Source organism: Anabrus simplex, chromosome 2 (genome assembly GCF_040414725.1).
Source record: "Anabrus simplex isolate iqAnaSimp1 chromosome 2, ASM4041472v1, whole genome shotgun sequence".
NCBI lineage: Eukaryota > Metazoa > Arthropoda > Insecta > Orthoptera > Tettigoniidae > Anabrus > Anabrus simplex.
In genome coordinates, this window is record NC_090266.1 from 1,097,781,486 (window position 1) to 1,097,804,947 (window position 23,462).

The following is a 23,462-nucleotide window of genomic DNA, read 5'->3' on the forward strand; positions in this document are numbered from 1 at the left end:
CCTTAGCGGCGCAGTCAGCTTGCCGTTGAATCTCTGTTCAAGACAGTGGATTTGACCCCCTACTGATACCAACTTAAGGATGATCATCAGGCAAGACCTTAGGAGTTACAGTGGAATCATCATCATCATCATCATCATCATCATCATCATCATCATCATCTACTACTACAGAAATGCAAATAATAATAACGATGTTAGTACAAAAATAATAATAAATAATCAGCAACATTCGTGCAAAGATAAAGTTCAGTTTTGACCCGAGACTTTCCCATGAGGTAAGGACATGTGCACTCGCCAATCCTGTCCAACTGCATCCTGGAAAAAGTGCAGTAATTAGAAAATAAAAAAAATACGAATTTCGGAGAGAGAGGTTATCAGAATTGGGAGAGCATAAGAATAGATCGCTTGGCATTCGCTGACGACAGAGTGATACCACCAACAATGCAACAGGGAAGAAAAAGGGTTATTTCCAGATTATAGCAAAGAAGACTGTCTTTTCGTACGAGACTTGTAGCCCAGAGTTCCTGACCACCATCAAAGAGTCTCACTTGGAGCTGAGAGAGGAATAGGACTTTAAAGTACTTGGGAGAAAGAAGTTAAAAAAGCAAAGTCAGAAAAATTTGCCAATAAAGAGCGGGCGAGAAGAATAGAAATGGTTTATAAGTTGACGAAGAACACCCTAACACAGGAAGGTGTTATCCTAAGGGGCAAACTGAAGGCACCTGGACACCGTCGTCAAACCTGAACGCTGGTACGCAGCAGGAACGTTGCACAAAGTTGGGAAAGGTGGGCTCTAAGCCAACAGAAAAAGAGAAAGAAAAGAAAAATGTACAAAGAAATTCTGGGCCCAAACATAAAAGATGGGAAGAGAAAACTCACACTTACAAAGAACTGCACCAGAAGGATTAGTTGAACTGATGAGGTACAATTCTATGGGCATCTACTGAGGATGGACTGAAACAGACTGACAATTTTCGAATTGTTCAGGAAGGGGAAGACATGGCTTGTTAAGTGCAAACGTACCAGGCTAAGATAGGTGAAAGATTATTTAGCTTACAGGGATCTATTTCGACAACGAGAAATTCAGAAGTTTCCAGGAGGCGTGAGAGGAGCCGATGAAGAAGAAAAAAAAAATCATACACAGGAGAACTGAAGAAAGAAGTAGGAGCAAGGATGAAAAGATACTGGCAGAGAGTTGGCAGAAAAGATGAAAAAAGAATATAAAGACTTTCAAGGATGGTCCAAAGATGGCCGGCCAAAACGTACAAAAAAATTAAAAATAATGAAAAATTGAAATGGCGTATGACTTAGTGCCGGGATGTGTCCGAGGACTTCGGCTTGCCAGGTGCAGGTCTTTGACTCCCGTAGGCGACCTGCGCGTCGTGAGGATGAAATGATGACAGATGCACGCGGCCCCTGTGCCAGCGGAATTAACCAATGATGGTTAAAATTCCCGACCCTGCCGGGAATCGAACCCGGGACTCCTGTGACCGAAGGCCAGCACTAACCATTTAGCCATGGAGCCGGACAATAAATAATGAAATCAATAAATTATGAAATAAATAAACAAAATTGCAGTTTTTTACGGGGCTGCTGATATCTTGATTTTAGCCACGGTGCCTGGAGTTTTTTATATGGAATCCGAAACACAAGAGACCTGACTTTTCATCCCTCGTTATTTGGCCGGGTTTGGGCCCACAGCAGTCTTGGTGTGAAGAACACGGAAATTGCCACTCTGCTATTGCACTCCCAATAATCATTTCAACGCCCCTTAGACTAAAAACATCTTTAGAGATGCCGGGGTGTCGCAATTTTGTGCTGCAGGAGTTACTGTAATGTACTGGAAGCCAACGTAACCGAGATTTGTAAACAAGGCCAAATGTTACCGAACTCTGCCAAAATCGAACTCGCTATCTTGGAGACAGAAAGCTAATGACTGACTGATTTCACCACTGACGTCGGCTTGAATTAATGACACACTCTCTCTATGAATACAAGGGAAGTACAGTGCATTGTTTAAGTGCAGCCTCGCCCTTGGCTGACCACAGCGGAGGATTCAAAATTTCATAACAAAATTAAAGGGAGTAGGGGAGTTTGGGGCGGAACGGGCGTTCAGCAGGAAGTTTCTGTCACCTGTAATAGCATCACGTCACCATACTTCAAGATAATTTCAATCAGCAACCTGTTATGGATTGTCATAAAAGTTAAGAGCTTTATTCAGTAGCGTAACCAGAATCGGCTGATTTGGGGGGCGGGGGGCGGGCATAGTTACAGAATAATTATATAACACAATGAAGGTGCTTGTGCGTGCGTGATGCGCACACGCAAGACTTGTCATTGCAAGGACACTGATACTAGTGAATTATGTTGATATTCTGACTGCAGTACACTACCTGATCTTATATTAAAATGCAGAAGAAAGAACCATGACAATATGATCAAGGACATCAGTTTTACAGCGAACGATATGTTCAGTTTACAATCTAACATCCAACTTTTGAGGCTTAGAAAATGTATTCAACAGATCTGTTGGTTCTACAATTATGTCTCTGAATGTTTATTTAGTTTGAAGTTTATTGTCAGTTACTGTTTATTTTCTTTTTATGAAATCCCCCCTCCGCTGGCTACGCTTCTGACTTTGTTACTTTCTTCGGTTATGTCTCAAAACTCACGAGTTTCAAAACTCACGGGCTAAAATTAGTTACAAATAGTATCAAAACTCACGACTACAAACTGGTTGCTAAAGTAAACATTCTAATGAGTCGCAAAATTCACGACTCAGGACAGCAGGTGCTTGCGATGACTGCAGGAGGGATGAGGTGCGCGGTGACTCACGCTTCCCCTAGGACAGGCAGGGTATACTGTGGAAGTTATTCTGCCATCCCGAACCACAGGGGAAGAATAATGGCTGGTGAATTAAAGAGACCGATGTGTATTATTATTATTATTATTATTATTATTATTATTAAAATATTTTGCTGTTGTCTTAAAGCTGATATATTTTTTAACTTTCACCGGGAGGTCTGGTGCAGGTGTTTAGAGTTGACGCCGAACAGGCGACTTGCACGTCTGTGAGGATGAGGCCCTATCTAAACTGAAGTCTAATTCTGAAGGCGGCACGAATACCCAGTCCCCGACCCATAGGAATTAACTAATGAAAGTTAACATTTCTGACCCGACCAGAAACCGAACTCGGAATCCCCCTTGACCCTATGGACCAAAGGCCAGCATACTAAACATTTATGCATGTAGCCGGACGACACAAAATTAAAGTAGGTATACAGTATTGCCCGCTGCAATTTAAAATAAATTGTCAGTTGATAGTACTGCGACTTATTTCCATTATGCGGCCAGAAGGCGGCAATTACTTGAATAAGGAATTTCATTTAGAAATAATTAAGATCAAGACAGTTAATTCACTCATTTAGTTTCAATACTTGGAGATTCACTTGGAAAAAAAGCGTATTTCTATTTTTCGTAAGAGTTCATCTATTCGCTTATTTCTATAGATCATCTACCCGACACACTTAAACCGAAAAATATTATTCATGACGCATCCGATTATTCTGGGCGGAATAACTGAATTATATTTGAAACTCATTCGATTATTTAAATTGATTATTCATTCGATTATTTAAATAATCGGATGGAAGTTATTCGATTATTAAAAGTATTCCATTATCCCATCACTAATAGGGTGGACATTTATCCATTCAAAGAAGAACCCTCCTTGCTCCTGAGTTTTGAGACTGGCCCAGGTAGAGAAACCTGTTCTGACTAATCCTCTTCCTGGGACTCGTGAGTTTTGAGACGACACACTTTCTTCGAGGCTGACGGGGAAATACACCGTCATATACAGTACCTTCAAACAACTCGGGGAAAAGAAAGCACCCAGTCCACATAACATTCCGGCAGAACTTCTGAAACACACTGGTGACTACCAGGTGTATTCTAAGTTTTGCTGGTTTTTGTGGTAAAAACACGTAATTTAAGGAAAATTCATTTTCTGTTTATTTAAGATATTAGCCATCGGCTTGTACACATGTCGCCCATCTTTCAGTTAAGTTATGAATACCATGCCAGAAAAACTGCTTATCTTTTGCGGCAAACCATTCGTCGAGCCATTTTCCAACTTCCTCGAAATTGCTGAAGTGCTGCTCTGCGAGCGCGTGTCCCATTGATGCGGAGAGGTGATATATGGCGCCAGGTCAGGTTCGGGGTACGGCGGGTGCCCCATCCAAGCGATTTCAAGGTGTATTTCACTGGTTTTGCTGTATGCGACAGCGCATTGTGTAACAAAGTCACTCTGCCGTGTCTTCTGGCCCATTCCGTTCGACTTTCAATCAATGCGTGATTTAAATTAATCATTAGTTGGTGATAGCGTTGTGCATTAACGGTTTCGTCGGGCTTCAAGAATTAATAATACACAATGCCGCTCTGGTCCCACTAGACACAAAGCACGGTCTTCTTGCCGAAGCGATTTGGCCTTGGCGACAGCCACGATTTTCTCCACTTCGAGTTTTCCAAATAAATCCATTTTTCGTCACCCATCACATTTCGTTACAGAAACGATTTTCTTTCGTAGCTTTGAAGCAGCATTTCACATATGACTTTGCGATTTTCCATTTGCCGTTCATTCAAATCGTGTGGGACCCATTCACCGAGTGTATCGATCTCCCCATTGCTCGTAAACGATTGCTGATTGTTTCTTGTGACCTATTTAGGCCTAATGCTTGTACTAATTGCTGTTTGAGTTGGGTCAACATCCATTAACGCCTGCAATTTCTCGTCTTCGCACTTTTGTGGTCTACCAAAGCGCGCACTGCCTTTCACCTTGAAATCACCACGTTTAAATTGTCGAAACTATGTCTCACATGTTCTAATCCACGGATAGTGTTCACTATATGTTTCTAGCAGCAAACGATGACTTTCCACAGCCTTTTCCTTTTGATTAAATAAGAAAAGCAATGCGTGCCGCAAATGTTCCTTTTCATGCACGAACGTCGACATAATCACTGAACGATACAACACAGACGCTAATGTTTGTCGGACTCAACTTGTGTGTGTTGGTAAGGTTAATGTCAGACGAACAAACTGACGTAGGTGTCAAATTCATATGCTGCTTACTGTTGATTGGAAGGATATAGGCAAAATTTATGCAGAATGCGGAACACTGATTTTGAAATCAATGGGACAAAATGAAATGCCAAAATAAGACTAGGAGTTAGGCAAGGATGCCCACACTCTGTATCTCCAAAATGCTAATCGAAGAAACCATCAGTGTCATGAAAGAGAAAAAAATTGGGATCAAAATAGAATGTACTTTACCATTAATGTGATGTACTGATGATATTGCCTTACTAGCAGAAACAGGCAAAATAATGCAGAAATAATGATCAACATACTATCAGAAACTTTAGGTAAATGGAACCTCAAAATGAATGCTATGAAAACAAAAACCATGACAATATGCAAAATCCAAGGAAAAAACCTATAACACACACAAAAATTGGCCCTCATAAAATCGTGCTTCTGTATGGTTGTGAAAGCTGGACATTAGGAGGGCAGGGAAAGAAAAGACTAGAGGCAATGGAAATTTGGATCTGGAGAAAAATGCAGAGGATAAGTTGGAGTGAAATGAAGAGCAATACCGAAGTCCTTCGAGAGATGATTAATTTATTGTTCTGTAGTATTTGTACCAATTTTAATCGGCTAGAGATGAGTCTAGCTTGATTATATCCATTCGCCTTCACACCTTAACTTGACTCATTCGAGGAATATTACAGCCCCAACCTCCTCACCAATTGGCTCCGCCTTGTGGTGTCTTTGTTAGGAAGTTTGACTATCTCGGGGCAAGAGGCAATAATTCACATTTTCTACAGCTCTCATAGGAGTGAAAAAACAGAAATTTCGCACCTTAACTTATTTTTTAAACATTCTAAATGTTTTATTTTATCATGTATCTATTCACTGAAGTTACACTGAAGAGAGAATGTTATTATCTGGCTAAGTGAAATTTCTAAATAATCAGCTTGTTCCCTTTCACTGTGGGGCTGTAGATTTCTTCTAGTAGATTATTATGTGATGGCTAGTTGTTGGCGAAGCTTTTTCATACAATGCAACAGTGATCTTTCCTATGATGTTACATTTATCATGTTAAATTACCGCCACTAGTAAGAATTTAGTGTTAGCTGATAGTAGCAGTCCGGCTACTACGGCTGCCATGTTTATCGTAAGTTACGGTCAGAGTATTGGAGTTAGTCTGACTCACCTGCATGAGGCACTGAAGTGGCATAGGCAGAGGGGAGGCTAACCCGACTAAAGCCCCCACTCCACTCTTACATTTTAATCAGGTTTAAAGCATGGTGTTTGCAAGCGCGACACTGAAAAAGAGTTTCTGTATTTTACGAAAATGACCTCGCTACTACTACAATAATAATAATAATAATAATAATAATAATAATAATAATAATAATAATAATAATAAACCTGCATCACGCCTCTCCGGAGGCTTTATCATCAACATCATCATCAATGGCATGTGGGCCTCCGGAGAGGCCTGATGCAGGTATTTCGAGTTGACGCCGTATAAGCGACCTGCGCGTTTGCGAGGATGGGCGCCTACCTGACAGGAATTCTAATGCTGAAGAGGGCACAAACACCCAGCCCCTTGCGAGAGGAATTAACTAATTCAAGTTAAAATCTTCGACCCAGTTGGGAATCGAACCCGGCGCCCGTTAAACCGAAGGCCAGCATGCTAACCATTTAGTCATGGAGCCGGACAATGTCCCCACTGAAGTCTCTATTTACAATCCCTGTTATGTCAACTTAATCTGTAACTGAACTTGCTGAAATTAAATCTATATCGCAGGTGGCATATGAAACAGATTATTATTTTTGCCATACCTCCGATTCGGCGAATGTGTTACTTCAACTGTAACATTATTGTTGTTAATTAGACTCGACATCCGAAATTAATCTGTTACCAGCCGCTCTTAAAAGTCAGCTACCGGGCGAGTTGGCCGTGCGGTTAGGGGCGCGCAGCTGTGAGCTTGCATCTGAGAGATAGTGGATTGGAACCCCTCTGTCGGCAGCCCTGAAGATGGTTTTCCGTGGTGTCCCATTTTCACACCAGGCAAATTCTGGGGCTGTACTATAAGGCCACCGGCGCTTCCTTCCCACTCCTAGATCTTTCCTATCCCATCGTCGCCATAACACCTGTCTGTGTCGGTGCGACGTAAAGCAAAACTGTAATAAAAATAAAACTCAGCTCCACCTAACCGAAACATTCAACAAATAAAAGTGCTTACTGGGAGCCCATTTACCCTCAGGTTTTTGTGTCAACCTTTGGTAATGAACTTAAAAGGAGTTTAAAAGATTTGATTACCAAAAAGTACGGAGGTACGAATCTGAACCAGGTGATCCTCCCGTTATTTGTGAATTCTCAAATATTTACTTTTTCTTTCTACTGGTTTAACGTCGCACTAACACATCCAGGGTTTTCAGCGACGTAAGTATGGGAAAGGGCTAGCTAGGATTGGAAAGGTAGCGGCCGTGGCCTTAAGGTACGGTACAGCCCCCAGCCAGCATTTGCTGGATGTGAAAGTGGTAATCGACGGATAACTATCTTCAGGGCTGCCGACGGTGGGATTCGAACCCACAGTCCCGAATGCAAGCTCAAAACTACGCGACTCTAACCGCACGGCCAACTCGCTCGGTTAAACATTTCCAACCCAAGCTTACAGTAGGTAGTATGTCACAAACATGATGGATGAAAGTTAGGGACAAGCCCTCCTCAGCTTCAATTCCTGGCAAGGCCATTGCAAGTGTAGCCATCTGCTAAGTATCTATATTTAAATAACTGTTTTACACGCATTGAAAGAGATTTCTGATGGTGTGTTACGTTGGTAAAAGCAGGGCGCGGTAAGTAACTGCAGTCAGGGAGCGAAATCAGAAAGAAATGACGGCGTTGGCGGAAGCGGGGGGGGGGGGGGGGGGGAGAGGAGAGAAGGATCACAGGGCTTAACTACTAGTGTTTTTTAGACAATGCGGGGGGGGGTGGAAGGGGTATATAATTCCCCAGCAAGTAAATTACTCCCTCCCCCAGAAAAACTTAAATTTTAAATCTGATTTTTAATTCTGTTTTTATAACAAGAATGATAAACATTGGAAAGTTATTCCGTTTGTGCAGTCTTGAAGTGAATATTGCCCTATTGGCTACCTATCGGAAACACCCTCTCGAAGAAGTACAGGAGTGTTGTAAGCTCGAGCTGCTTTGAGCGATGACAAGGGTGGAGGGGCTTCAAGTAAGCTGTACTTTTGCCCGGGTTTCGGACTGACTTGACAGATTGAAACAGGAACATAGGCTGCAGGTGCGGAGTTGCCGCCGCTACATTGCTCTATTGCTTAAGGTCTGGAAGTCATTCTATTACTTCTATAGTATGTGTATTATTCTTGATGTTTTTATGAAAATATTCGCAGTAAAAACCATTCATTTCAGTAATGTGTCTGTTCAACATTTTTCTCATTATTTTATAATTAAAGAATCCACCCCGGCCAAGTTAACTGGGGAGGAACCTTTGAGATAAAATTGACGGTGGGGGGAAAGCCCTCTCTCTTCTAGCCGCCCCCCCACCCCTCCGCGATTTCTCACCCTGACTGCAATACCTTACAGTTCCACTTTCCCGATTATTTTGAAGAACGTAAGCATACATAGTATAAAATAACATTACAGAATCCGTGCATGAGAACAGACGCTAGAATAACAAAAGCTGTAACAGGCACGTTTCACTGATGCAATACGATTACAGAGCTAACAACGACAACGCTCTTAACTTGTAAATAAAACGTTAGTAGTTCTAAAGCAGGCAACCTATAGACCTTGAGGCAACCGAATACAGAGGCTGCTGAATACTGTACAAACAGCCGAGGAAACTTCCTGAGCGTAATACCACGACATTGTTCAGATAGCGACACTAGCTTGGCTAACATCGCCCTCATACGAGCACTACAGGAATTAAAAGACCACTTCACTATCTAACAGCGCTAACAATTCAAGATAAAGACGAATTAATTATTACTGAATAGTTACTAAATATATGCTCAAAATACAATAATGAATTACCTGTCTGTAACCACATGACACAGACGTAATAAATGACTATACAACTGACAAGAATGGAGTTGCACCATCAGTTTGTTCTCACGAGGTAGCGACTTCTATACAGATTCCGCACGGTGTCCAGGAAGGATAAAATAAAAAGTGAATTCCTCTGGAGATAGCAGATAACTGAATTGACTCTCCAGATGCTTCGTGAACAGAGCCACGATTATCAAGGTTCGCTTCCTGAGTCTGTCACGGAAGATAACAACCCAGAATTAAATTGAATCCGTGGCCTATGAGTAAGAGGCACGCTACCTCTACATCACGGGACTGGGATTATTACGAAATGCATTTAACGCACCAAATATATATATATATATATATATATGTCTGTCTACCTTGCTATTTATTTTACGTTGTTCCAACACATCTTATGCCTAGGATGAGGCGGGACATGGCTACGACTGAAGGAAGTGACCGTAGCCTTAAAAGCTGAAGCCCAAGCATTAGTGACAACATGGGAAACCACGGAAAACCATATTTAGGGCTGTCTACGATAGGATTAGAACCCAGTATCTCCCGAATGCTAGCTCACAGCTGCGCGACCTGAACCACATAGCCAATTCACCTATTATTATTATTATTATTATTATTATTATTATTATTATTATTATTATTATTATTTCTCCGTTAGGGTCTTCTAGGGACCACGAGACAATTTCAATGCTTCATCCTTTGTTGTTTCTTCTCCAATACTCCATCTGTTCACTATGCCACCTTTTGAGTCTGTTTTCTTTCCCTCGCGACCTTGGATTCCTTCCATTTTTAACACTTTCTTTCTAAAAATATATCTCTCTCTCTGTTGCTTCTTCCCTTATGTTGTTTCTTTCCAAATCGTTGACTTCACGAATCCAGGTTGTTATTGTTCCAAAGATATTTGAAGATCTGTTTGATTAACCTGTTGTCATCCATTCTGTATAAATGTCCAAAAAATATCAATTGCCTCGTGCGCATTGATCTGTTATGTTTTCTATGTTCCGGTATATTTCATCATTAGGCCCACTTCTTGATTTCCAGAGTTCCGTAGTTCTTAGCGGGCCGAGTATGTTCCGTATAACTTTTCTTTACATCATCATCATCATCATCATCATCCACCGACAGAGGTCTTCAATGATGTCAGGTTGTCGGCAATTTGCCCCTGAGAGGTCCTTAACGTACCGGAAGCCAACGACGTGGTAATTGTTAAATTTAATCTACACAATTCATTTTAAAGATCTTAAACATTTGCATGTCGTATCATGGGTAGAGATGGCCTAGGACTAACTGGCTGTAACGCCAACGAAACGTGAATTTTTGTGCTGTCTTAATTAACTGTATGTGTTGGAATGTTGTGGTTTTTTCAAAAATAAAATGCCATGTATCATATCTTGTACATATTTTAAGGAATGCAACACTGAGGTTATGTGTCGGTAACTCAATTGAGTGGAGTGGTTTATCTTCAGTTTATTCTTTGAACATTTGAATTGCCTGAAGTGTGTCAAAGTCAGTTCTAGTGAAAAGCTTGTAATAAATGGATGTGTCATGAAGCTGGTGTTTCAATGGTATAATTTGATTACCTAAACCGGTGTAACGAGCAAGAATTAAGATATATCAACAGTATGCCTTTTTTATGTGGCGAAGTCAAGGCTCACGGCCCTCTTACACTTAACCACAACATACAGCACATAGTTATATGATTTGGAAAAGTAACACTTTATAGTCTCTAGAAACTACCTAAATTAATGGTGTAAAATCGTTTAATAATTGTTATTTTGTTAATGAGCTGTTCTCTTCTCGTATTTAAGAGGAAATCTGGACAAGACCGTTTAAATGAGGCTATTGAAATGAAATGGCGTATGGCTTTTAGTGCCCGGAGTGTCCGAGGACATGTTCAGCTCGTAAGATGCATGTCTTGATTTGACGCCCGTAAGTGTCTGCGCGTCGTGATGAGGATGAAATGATGATGAAGACTACATATACACCCAGCCCCCGTGCCAGCGAAATTAACCAATCGAACCCGGGACCCATGTGACCAAAGGCCAGCACGCTAACCATTTAGCCATGGAGCCGGACAATGAGACTATTGAAGTGCTATTACGTATACTAACAGAGTGTTCCATAGCCTTGCCCCAGACACCTGGAATGAGTGGCTGTATACAGATGAGTGATTAACAGGTATCATAAGGTTAGACGTCGATCTGGTATTATGTCCATGGATAGACGATAGGAAGTTAAAATGTGAGGATACGTATTCAGCTGTCTACGTCAACATTTAATCGAACAAACATCAACATCGTGGTCAATTAGACAATATCAACAAACGTGAGTTTTCTTCATATTGTATACATTTAAACTGGACCTCGTTGTATGATCGTGTTTAAAATTGGTTTGAGACTTTAAACTCTTTCTCACCGGGCAAGTCGGCCGTGCGGTTAGGAGCGCGCAACTGTGACCTTACATCCAGAAGACAGTAGGTTCGAACCCCACTGTCGGCAGCCCTGAAGATGGTTTTCCGTGGATTCCCATTTTCACACCAGGCAAATGCTGGGGCTGTACCTTAATTAAGGCCACTGCCGCTTCTTTCCCATTCCTAGCCCTTTCCTACCCATTGTCGCCAGAAAACCTATCTGTGTCGGTGTGTATTCGTGAATTCCCACTTCAACTACACGATAATATCGGAAATTCTGCTGTTTTTCTCAACACCCGGGTGAGGTCACGGGTGCGAACTGTGTCGCACATACCGGACTTCGTATTTTACCACTGGATGCTCTTCCTAATTCCAACCCGATGAGGGAACTATTCGCTATTGCGTCTTTCAGTGACGGTTGGTATAGTAGTGTGTTTCGTGTATGTATATGAAAAGGGTGTACTGAAACTAATACTATCAATCAGTCCCCAAGCCAGAGGATTTAATCAGTCACGGCAAAAACTCTCTGGGAAATCGAACCTAGAACATACTGCACCGAAGGCCGCGAAGCTGACCATGCAGCTAAGGAGCTGGGCAACTTAATTTTCAATCTTATCTCTCGATTAATTACATAATATTATTGGTTTTATAGCCTACTAACTATTGCCATGGTTTTCAGAGAGACGTACGACTCTTAGTTCATTTGAGTGCCGGTAAATCTACCGACAGAAGGCTGATGTATTTGAGCACCTTCAAATATCACAGGGATCCGGGAGATAGTAGGCTCGAATCCCACTATCGGCAGCCCTGAAAATGGTTTTCCGTGGTTTCCCATTTTCACACCAGGCAAATGCTGGGGCTGTACCTTAATTAAGGCCACGGCCGCTTCCTTCCAACTCCTAGGCCTTTCCTATCCCATCGTCGCCATAATACCTATCTGTGTCGGTGCGACGTAAAGCCCCTAGCAAAAAAAAAAATATATATATATATATATATCACAGGATACAGCCAGGGCCGATGGCACCACATTAGAAAGTCGGCACTACATCGCGTAAGCCTTTCAGCTCGGCTCAATTGCAAATACAAGAACAAAGCCCTGGCGTAACAGCTAGCACTGTAGTCACAACGTTTTCACAGGGTACAATAAGTCAGGGCATGACAAATACCGGATGCCAGACCACTCTGACATTTAAAATTAGTAGATTCTAACTAGTTACAACAAACTTCCCTCAATTTGGCATAAAATAGGCATATATAAGGCAATTTGTGATGATAAAGAAGAAATCCATTTTTGAATGCACTAGTTTGAGAACCTTAATTTGCTCACACAATTGTTTTCTACTGGTCCTACTTCCAGCTATTCATCAAAAAACACTCCAAGGTGCCTCTTTTGACCTGTGTCATTTTTCACTTGAACAAACTCTTGACCAAGCGAGATGACCATGCGGTCAGGGTCGCGCAGCTGTGAGCTCTCATTGGAGAGATTGTGGGTTCGAATCCCACCGTCGACAGCCCTGACCATTGTTTTCTGTGGTTGCCCATTTTCGCACCAGGTAAATTCTGGGGCTGTACCTTAATTAAGGCTACGGCCACTACCTTCCGAATCCTACAAGGGGTGTAGTGCCATGCGGAGAGGGGGTTAATGATGTTATTCATCAAAGCGATATTTGCGCTTACGAGCGTAGGTGAAAAGTTAAAACTCACAGACAGAATGGCGAAATTGATGATGATGATGATGATGATGATGCTTGTTGTTTTAAGGGGCCTAACATCAAAGGTCATCGGCCCAGATGGCGAAATTAAAAAGTAACTAAAGTAGAAGCTATACTCTAGTGAGTGGGGTTTAAGCAAAGGGCATACGGCGTATACCCGCGACTACAGCCCTGGTAACAGCCCATTAGGGTCTTGGCCTGTCAAGAGGACTGTTGCCCAGCCAGAGGGCCAGCAGGTACTGGAGTGGTACGCTATGAGCGAGACAATATCCTCAGCTGTATTGCTTGGCTTCCCTGACCGGGTACGCTGCCTTTCATATCACGTACTCACTTGGTATCACGAGGCTGAGAACCCAGTTCCAGCCCTCAGTCCAAAATTTAGACATCTGGTCTGACCGGAAACTGAAACCGGGGCTTCGAAATAATTTTTACGAGGCAGGCGCGCTATCGCTACGTCATGAGGCTTGCTAATTAGTCGTTAAAACACACACAGCAATGCTGAGAAAAGACTAACTCAGGTTATCAGACTTCAAGATGCGGTTCGAGGCGTGTAACCGTTAGCTTGCATTCGATGATGATGATGCTTGTTTAAAGGGGCCTAACATCGAGGTCATCGGCCCCTAATGGTACAAAATGAAATAACAAAAAAATTCAAATTCATCCACTGACTAAAATAAAATAAAAAATGTCATGAAGAATTAATGGATGGACATGAACCCTACAAAAAACAAAACAAAAAAACAAACAAACAAACAAACAAACAAAAACAGTGGATCAGACTAAAAAAGAAGGTAGTTAATTAGAGTATTACTGACCAAGGGACCATTTATAAAGCACAATGATGCTTGATGTCTGAAGGGGTGCTAAATTCACGTCTAAGGCCCCACAAAATGGTACATGTCGCGAGTAAAGTAGAACCTTGGTATTTGTCATTTTGGGGTACTGATCAAAAGTAGCGAAGACTCACGGTGGTCCACACAAGATGGCACTGCTCACAAATATTGCAATTCGTACAGGGAACGCAGACCTATGGTGTTTCTCACACAATGGCGCCACTCATAGCCAACGCAAACCGGTAAGGTTCCTCACCTAGGTGTACTAGTCACGGGCGCCGGTATTCCCCACATAGTGGGTACCAATCTCAGGCAACGCTGACCCACGGTGCCGCTCATATAGCGGTACAACTCACAGGCTACGGCCAGACCCGCGGTGTTGCTCACATGGGTACAACGCACGGGTACTGGAATCCACCAGGCCAGGCTTTTTACTGCAACTAATCACAAACCTATTTCGTACCAATTTAGTGATACTACTCGCAAGTACATGCAACCCATGGTGTTCCCCGCATGATGGTACGAATCAAATGTAGTTTCATGGTTCTAATTCAATCATCCCTTGGTCGCCCCTTGTAGTAGCCTCTTACGATAGGCAGGGGATACCGCTGGTGTATTCTACATGTGCGACCCCGACCCGCGAGAGGTATTTTATTTTCCTCAAGTCCGCCGGCAAGCCGGTTAGGACCCCCCCTATTCGCCACCTGGGACGCGCCACGTGGGAGTACCACCTCTCCCCCTGCTCGCCTGAGTAGTAGATTCGTGGTAGCTTGCATTCGAAAGAGCAACAATTACCACGTTTCCACGGGGATTGAAATCTATTTGAATACGCTTTCCGTACTCAATACGTTACCCGTTTCCATGTAATATTCAATCCGTAATCAAATCAATTTGAATACGATAGTCTTGACACTCTTAGATTACGAGATCGCACGAGGCGTACGAAAATAATCCGACATGTAGCGCTTGAAAGCAACGGCCAACCCTAACCAAACGAGAGTAAATAAAGAAGTCCTTGTCCATTATTACCAAAGGAATTTGAAGTCCATGACACAAACTTGTTTTATGTAGCCTACAGCGTATAACCCTTACAATAATCGAAAGCAATGGGAGTTTCAAAAGCTCTGGTATTGTGCCTAAAAGTGTATCAGTTTTTTTTTTTTTTTTTTTTTTTTTGTAAGTTTAATCCATTCATTTGAGAGATGGGAGAAGGAACGATTGGAGCGACGGAGTGAAACTGTATTATTTCTGCAGCAGTTGCAGGCACCGCGTATGCTTTTCCTTCAGTCTACGATAAACAAATAAGCATATGAAGAAAAGGTGGTACTCTGTAAAACAAAGGAGTAAGGACTCGTGGGAGCTTATAGTACAACGGTATTCCACAGAAGATGATTGCTTAGACAATTTCAGGATGAGTTCTTCGACATTTAAATTCTTGTGTCTGCGTCTTAAACCATATCCCAAATCAAACGAGTCTTTCGTTAGCAAACCAATGTCTGTTGAGAAAAAATTGTAATCGCTTTGCACTAACTAGCTTCATGTGCTGAATATAGAACTGTTGCAAATCTGTTTCCGTCGAAGAGCTTGTGTAGTTCCTTTGTATTATTTCCAATAACGGTATGCTCTCCTCCGAAGTCCACAGGTTTCTACTAATACTACAAATGGCAAAATATCAAGTGAACAAGAACGAAATCACAGGAAGCACATGATAAACTACAATCGAACATCCGTAGCATTTTCAAACAGTTTTCAATACGTTCCGCGTTTCCATGATATATCCGTATTGAGTAGGATTCGATCCCACTTCCCAATAATATCGACTTTGAGCTCAATACGAACCGAGTCCCCGTTTGCATGAGGTATTTGATACAGAAAACTTATTGAAATCTACTTGAATTCACCATGGAAACGTGGTAAATGTCGGCAGCTCTGAAGATGGTTTTCCGCGGTTTCCTATTTTCACACTTGGCCACGGTCGCTTCCTTCCCAATCCCAGCCCTGTCGTATATTATCGTCGCCATTAGAACTGTGCGTCAGTGCAAAGTAAACCAAATAGCTACCAGACTTCGTGCGCGCCAAGCAGACCTACACGTGACTGTCCGCTAACAATGCCCGTTATTCAAATATGTTTGAATCAGGTCGAAGCCAGAAATTACGGAAAATGTGTAGAGAGTATGTGTGTACGCAGATGGGGGCGGGATGATTAGCGTAGTTCGAATCTCTGAGGATCGTGGGTTGGAGTTCACACCGGAAAAATGACGTAGCGTCACGAGGGGAATAAACCACCGGTCAAACTCAAAATAAGCTAGGGTGACTCCTATGACCCTCCTCGTGAGGAGTATGTTGGTACAAAGTATCACAGAATACCTGGCGCTACAGACGAGGGGTCACTGAAACCGATGTCGCTATGCGAACGTTCTACTGTAATATGTTTTTTTAATTACTGTGCATCAATCGTGTTTAACAGAATCTGCAAGCTATGAAAACGGCCGTTCATGTAGACAGGTTTGTTGCTGGAATACTAATGCTAATACTTTACAAACAACTGTCGCAACAGAGAACTACGATATTAAAGTACATGAATATTAAAGACTTACCATTTCTTTCTATAAAATACAATATATCCATTTTGTCGCCGTAATAACACGATATCCAATGATTTTAACAACAGTCAAGTAATAAGAAACACCTGCACTCAGTCGGAATGCACTGTCAACTAACCCTCAAACATTAAGAGGGTTGGAATAACGGGCCAGTGTGGTAACTGTGCAAGCAAATGTGTTATTGCCTTCTGCTGAAATTCTTGGAAACCACTCTTGCAAAGGATGAGTAACGGTGCATACTTTCCAAGTCCTCTCAAACCAGTTACGGTATCTGGAGTTTTCTTTGTTAAACTGTCCGACTTAGCAGGTATTGGGTGTCTACAAATAGGCCAACACCACACTGCATGTCCGGCCTTTGGTCACAGGGGGTTCCGGGTTCGATTCCAGGCAGGGTCGGGAATTTCAACCATAATTGGTTAATTGCCCTGGCACGGGGGCCATTTCATGCTCATCACGACGCGCAGGTCGCCTACGGGTGTCAAATCAAAAGACCTGCTCCTGGCGAGCCGAAATCCTCGGACTCATCCCAGCACTAAAATCCATAAGTCATTCATTTCAGTGCCATAGAGAGACTTTGTCGAGCTTAGTTTCGTACATTATTTGCCAGTTAGACAACGGCAAACTGTTCCTTTCTGCCTTTCCCTTTACTTCTCTAACATGGCTTCTGCTGGTGAAGTATTATAAAAATAAAAATAAAAATAAAAATAAAAATAAAAATAAAAATAAAAATAAAAATAAAAATAAAAATAAAAATAAAAATAAAAATAAAAATAAAAATAAAAATAAAAATAAAAATAAAAATAAAAATAAAAATAAAAATAAAAATAAAAATAAAAATAAAAATAAAAATAAAAATAAAAATAAAAATAAAAATAAAAATAAAAATAAAAATAAAAATAAAAATAAAAATAAAAATAAAAATAAAAATAAAAATAAAAATAAAAATAAAAATAAAAATAAAAATAAAAATAAAAATAAAAATAAAAATAAAAATAAAAATAAAAATAAAAATAAAAATAAAAATAAAAATAAAAATAAAAATAAAAATAAAAATAAAAATAAAAATAAAAATAAAAATAAAAATAAAAATAAAAATAAAAATAAAAATAAAAATAAAAATAAAAATAAAAATAAAAATAAAAATAAAAATAAAAATAAAAATAAAAATAAAAATAAAAATAAAAATAAAAATAAAAATAAAAATAAAAATAAAAATAAAAATAAAAATAAAAATAAAAATAAAAATAAAAATAAAAATAAAAATAAAAATAAAAATAAAAATAAAAATAAAAATAAAAATAAAAATAAAAATAAAAATAAAAATAAAAATAAAAATAAAAATAAAAATAAAAATAAAAATAAAAATAAAAATAAAAATAAAAATAAAAATAAAAATAAAAATAAAAATAAAAATAAAAATAAAAATAAAAATAAAAATAAAAATAAAAATAAAAATAAAAATAAAAATAAAAATAAAAATAAAAATAAAAATAAAAATAAAAATAAAAATAAAAATAAAAATAAAAATAAAAATAAAAATAAAAATAAAAATAAAAATAAAAATAAAAATAAAAATAAAAATAAAAATAAAAATAAAAATAAAAATAAAAATAAAAATAAAAATAAAAATAAAAATAAAAATAAAAATAAAAATAAAAATAAAAATAAAAATAAAAATAAAAATAAAAATAAAAATAAAAATAAAAATAAAAATAAAAATAAAAATAAAAATAAAAATAAAAATAAAAATAAAAATAAAAATAAAAATAAAAATAAAAATAAAAATAAAAATAAAAATAAAAATAAAAATAAAAATAAAAATAAAAATAAAAATAAAAATAAAAATAAAAATAAAAATAAAAATAAAAATAAAAATAAAAATAAAAATAAAAATAAAAATAAAAATAAAAATAAAAATAAAAATAAAAATAAAAATAAAAATAAAAATAAAAATAAAAATAAAAATAAAAATAAAAATAAAAATAAAAATAAAAATAAAAATAAAAATAAAAATAAAAATAAAAATAAAAATAAAAATAAAAATAAAAATAAAAATAAAAATAAAAATAAAAATAAAAATAAAAATAAAAATAAAAATAAAAATAAAAATAAAAATAAAAATAAAAATAAAAATAAAAATAAAAATAAAAATAAAAATAAAAATAAAAATAAAAATAAAAATAAAAATAAAAATAAAAATAAAAATAAAAATAAAAATAAAAATAAAAATAAAAATAAAAATAAAAATAAAAATAAAAATAAAAATAAAAATAAAAATAAAAATAAAAATAAAAATAAAAATAAAAATAAAAATAAAAATAAAAATAAAAATAAAAATAAAAATAAAAATAAAAATAAAAATAAAAATAAAAATAAAAATAAAAATAAAAATAAAAATAAAAATAAAAATAAAAATAAAAATAAAAATAAAAATAAAAATAAAAATAAAAATAAAAATAAAAATAAAAATAAAAATAAAAATAAAAATAAAAATAAAAATAAAAATAAAAATAAAAATAAAAATAAAAATAAAAATAAAAATAAAAATAAAAATAAAAATAAAAATAAAAATAAAAATAAAAATAAAAATAAAAATAAAAATAAAAATAAAAATAAAAATAAAAATAAAAATAAAAATAAAAATAAAAATAAAAATAAAAATAAAAATAAAAATAAAAATAAAAATAAAAATAAAAATAAAAATAAAAATAAAAATAAAAATAAAAATAAAAATAAAAATAAAAATAAAAATAAAAATAAAAATAAAAATAAAAATAAAAATAAAAATAAAAATAAAAATAAAAATAAAAATAAAAATAAAAATAAAAATAAAAATAAAAATAAAAATAAAAATAAAAATAAAAATAAAAATAAAAATAAAAATAAAAATAAAAATAAAAATAAAAATAAAAATAAAAATAAAAATAAAAATAAAAATAAAAATAAAAATAAAAATAAAAATAAAAATAAAAATAAAAATAAAAATAAAAATAAAAATAAAAATAAAAATAAAAATAAAAATAAAAATAAAAATAAAAATAAAAATAAAAATAAAAATAAAAATAAAAATAAAAATAAAAATAAAAATAAAAATAAAAATAAAAATAAAAATAAAAATAAAAATAAAAATAAAAATAAAAATAAAAATAAAAATAAAAATAAAAATAAAAATAAAAATAAAAATAAAAATAAAAATAAAAATAAAAATAAAAATAAAAATAAAAATAAAAATAAAAATAAAAATAAAAATAAAAATAAAAATAAAAATAAAAATAAAAATAAAAATAAAAATAAAAATAAAAATAAAAATAAAAATAAAAATAAAAATAAAAATAAAAATAAAAATAAAAATAAAAATAAAAATAAAAATAAAAATAAAAATAAAAATAAAAATAAAAATAAAAATAAAAATAAAAATAAAAATAAAAATAAAAATAAAAATAAAAATAAAAATAAAAATAAAAATAAAAATAAAAATAAAAATAAAAATAAAAATAAAAATAAAAATAAAAATAAAAATAAAAATAAAAATAAAAATAAAAATAAAAATAAAAATAAAAATAAAAATAAAAATAAAAATAAAAATAAAAATAAAAATAAAAATAAAAATAAAAATAAAAATAAAAATAAAAATAAAAATAAAAATAAAAATAAAAATAAAAATAAAAATAAAAATAAAAATAAAAATAAAAATAAAAATAAAAATAAAAATAAAAATAAAAATAAAAATAAAAATAAAAATAAAAATAAAAATAAAAATAAAAATAAAAATAAAAATAAAAATAAAAATAAAAATAAAAATAAAAATAAAAATAAAAATAAAAATAAAAATAAAAATAAAAATAAAAATAAAAATAAAAATAAAAATAAAAATAAAAATAAAAATAAAAATAAAAATAAAAATAAAAATAAAAATAAAAATAAAAATAAAAATAAAAATAAAAATAAAAATAAAAATAAAAATAAAAATAAAAATAAAAATAAAAATAAAAATAAAAATAAAAATAAAAATAAAAATAAAAATAAAAATAAAAATAAAAATAAAAATAAAAATAAAAATAAAAATAAAAATAAAAATAAAAATAAAAATAAAAATAAAAATAAAAATAAAAATAAAAATAAAAATAAAAATAAAAATAAAAATAAAAATAAAAATAAAAATAAAAATAAAAATAAAAATAAAAATAAAAATAAAAATAAAAATAAAAATAAAAATAAAAATAAAAATAAAAATAAAAATAAAAATAAAAATAAAAATAAAAATAAAAATAAAAATAAAAATAAAAATAAAAATAAAAATAAAAATAAAAATAAAAATAAAAATAAAAATAAAAATAAAAATAAAAATAAAAATAAAAATAAAAATAAAAATAAAAATAAAAATAAAAATAAAAATAAAAATAAAAATAAAAATAAAAATAAAAATAAAAATAAAAATAAAAATAAAAATAAAAATAAAAATAAAAATAAAAATAAAAATAAAAATAAAAATAAAAATAAAAAATAAACCTCTCGCGGACCAAAAACAGGCACAGCCAGAAAACATCTTGAGGCAACCTCTGAGGCTCAATACCTTAGTTGTAACTATGAGATTGACAAAGATCAATCTCCCCATTATCTTCAACTTACTAGCATGATCGCAACGTCAGTTAATGATACTAATAAAAATAAAAATAAAAACCAATGGCGCTACAGCCCTGGCGGGCCTTGGCCTATCAAGCGACCGCTGCTCAGCCCGGAGGCGTGCAGATTACGAACTGACGAGTGATCAGCGCGACTAATTATCTCAGCGTTAATTTTGGCTTTCTAGAGCGGGGCTGCTATATCATTGTCGGATAGCGCTTCAACTGTTCTCACATGGGCTGAGTGGATTTCGAACCTGTCCTCAAATCCACAAACAAATACCAGACTTGGCCGGGAATCCAATAGGAAGCGTCCGGATAAGAGGGAATCTAGCTACCCCTAGACCATGGGGGCAAATTTTGCAAATTGACGGAATTCTCTTTTGGCCATTTCAAACTATTTTATCAGGGTTTGAAAACGGAAAATTTCACAACCATGTAAAGGACGCTGAGAGCTTTCCATTGGTATCACAGGTTCATCCGGTGACTCGTGTACTATAACAACTGGCAATGCAGGAAATAATTCATTCTCTCTCTCTCTCTCTCTCTCTCTCTCTCTCTCTCTCTCTCTCTCTCTCTCTCTCTCTCTCTCTCTCTCTCTCTCTCTCTCTCTCCCCCCCCCCCAATTACTCTAAGACTCATCGCTTGCAGTATTTCGAACCATCCACATTTTATCTACGAGATTGTTTAATCTGCAATACCAGTATCAACGAGATAGTAACAAATCTTTATATTGGGCCAGTTATAGTTAAATATACACAGACGGGTCTAAGACCGAAGGAGGAGACGGTTATGCGTACTATTGCCCTGCTCTCAATATTTCCAGGACATTGTCTCTTCCTAGTAAAGCTTGTGTTCACAGCTAAAATACTTGCCGTGCCATTAAATCAGCCATCAGTACGGCGTGCAACACACCAATAAATATTAATTCTCACCTACTTTACAAGTGCACTTCAAAAATTAGAACAATCGTGCAGGAAGAAGCGCTTGAATAAATACATAATCGACATACTGAGTAGTATATACCAAGCTAAGAAAAATCGAAAAGAAGTTTGTGGATGAAAGGCCACCCTGGAATTCTACCCAACGAAACAGTAGACCAACTGGCGAAGCGGAGCATCACAGAAGGCCAGTTCCAAGCAACACCCCTACCATATACGGACTTCCAAAATCACATCAAGAAACAGGCTTGCAGAGAATGGTCAAACCACTGGACAACTCAGCTCATCAAATGAAAGCATTACGCCGCTATGCAGATACATCTCACGGAACCCATGGTTCAATCTACTATATTACTCGCCGACATACCACCTCAATTATCAGAATGATACTTGGACATGCACATGCATCCTACCCCAGCCAATCTGTTCAGAATCAATGTTGTAGACTCCCACAAACTGTCCCTCTGATCACAATTAAAATGCAGACCTCAACCCTATAATTTTAGGACGCACTAAATACAAATTACAAGCAACTAACTTACATCAATCCCTTATAAAACTGGAAGGTCCACTTCTTATGTCTCTTTCGTTGTTGTTAAGCAGTAATGGCATTAACTATATATAAAGCAATAGCCAAATTTTTGAGCGAAATCAACTTAACACTGAGATATAGTCTCTGTTTAAACTATCCTCGACCATCCTAAGTTACTATACCGTGTCCTTCCATCATGAAGTAGTCACAATGGCATGACAAGCCCCATGGCGTGAAGATGTTGCTCCTTGTCCTTCCACCTTTAATACATGTACAGAGCTGGCAGCATGGTTGGTCGTTCTCATTCTGTCTCTCTGATGTTCAGCACATGGTGTTGTACGGTAAGATTAAAATTTATTTTATTTATTTTGTTCATCCTAAGGAAAAGGTTAGAATTTTCTCGTAAGGTAGGAGTAATGCAGAGTGATTTTATTCCAGTCCTATTAACTATACCAGCTGTCAGGCCCCACGGTGTAGGAGGCAACGCGTCCGCCTGTCACCCGGCGGCCCCGGGTTCGATTCCCGGCTGGGTCAGGTGTTTATAAATGTAATGAATAATATCCCTGGCCTGGGGACTGGGTGTTTGTGACGTCCTTCATGTTCCTTTCCTCACATACAGCATTCCACACTACCGCCATACCAATAACAAGGTTCATACAATATGGTGCCA

General features: G+C 35.5%; 1 protein-coding gene across 2 annotated transcripts in view; it reads right to left on the reverse strand.

Annotated features, from left to right (window-relative positions):
• The window catches only part of LOC136864720 (KN motif and ankyrin repeat domain-containing protein 2), a 480,434-nt gene that overhangs the window by 200,828 nt on the left and 256,144 nt on the right, over nt 1-23,462 (reverse strand). The window lies entirely within an intron of this gene.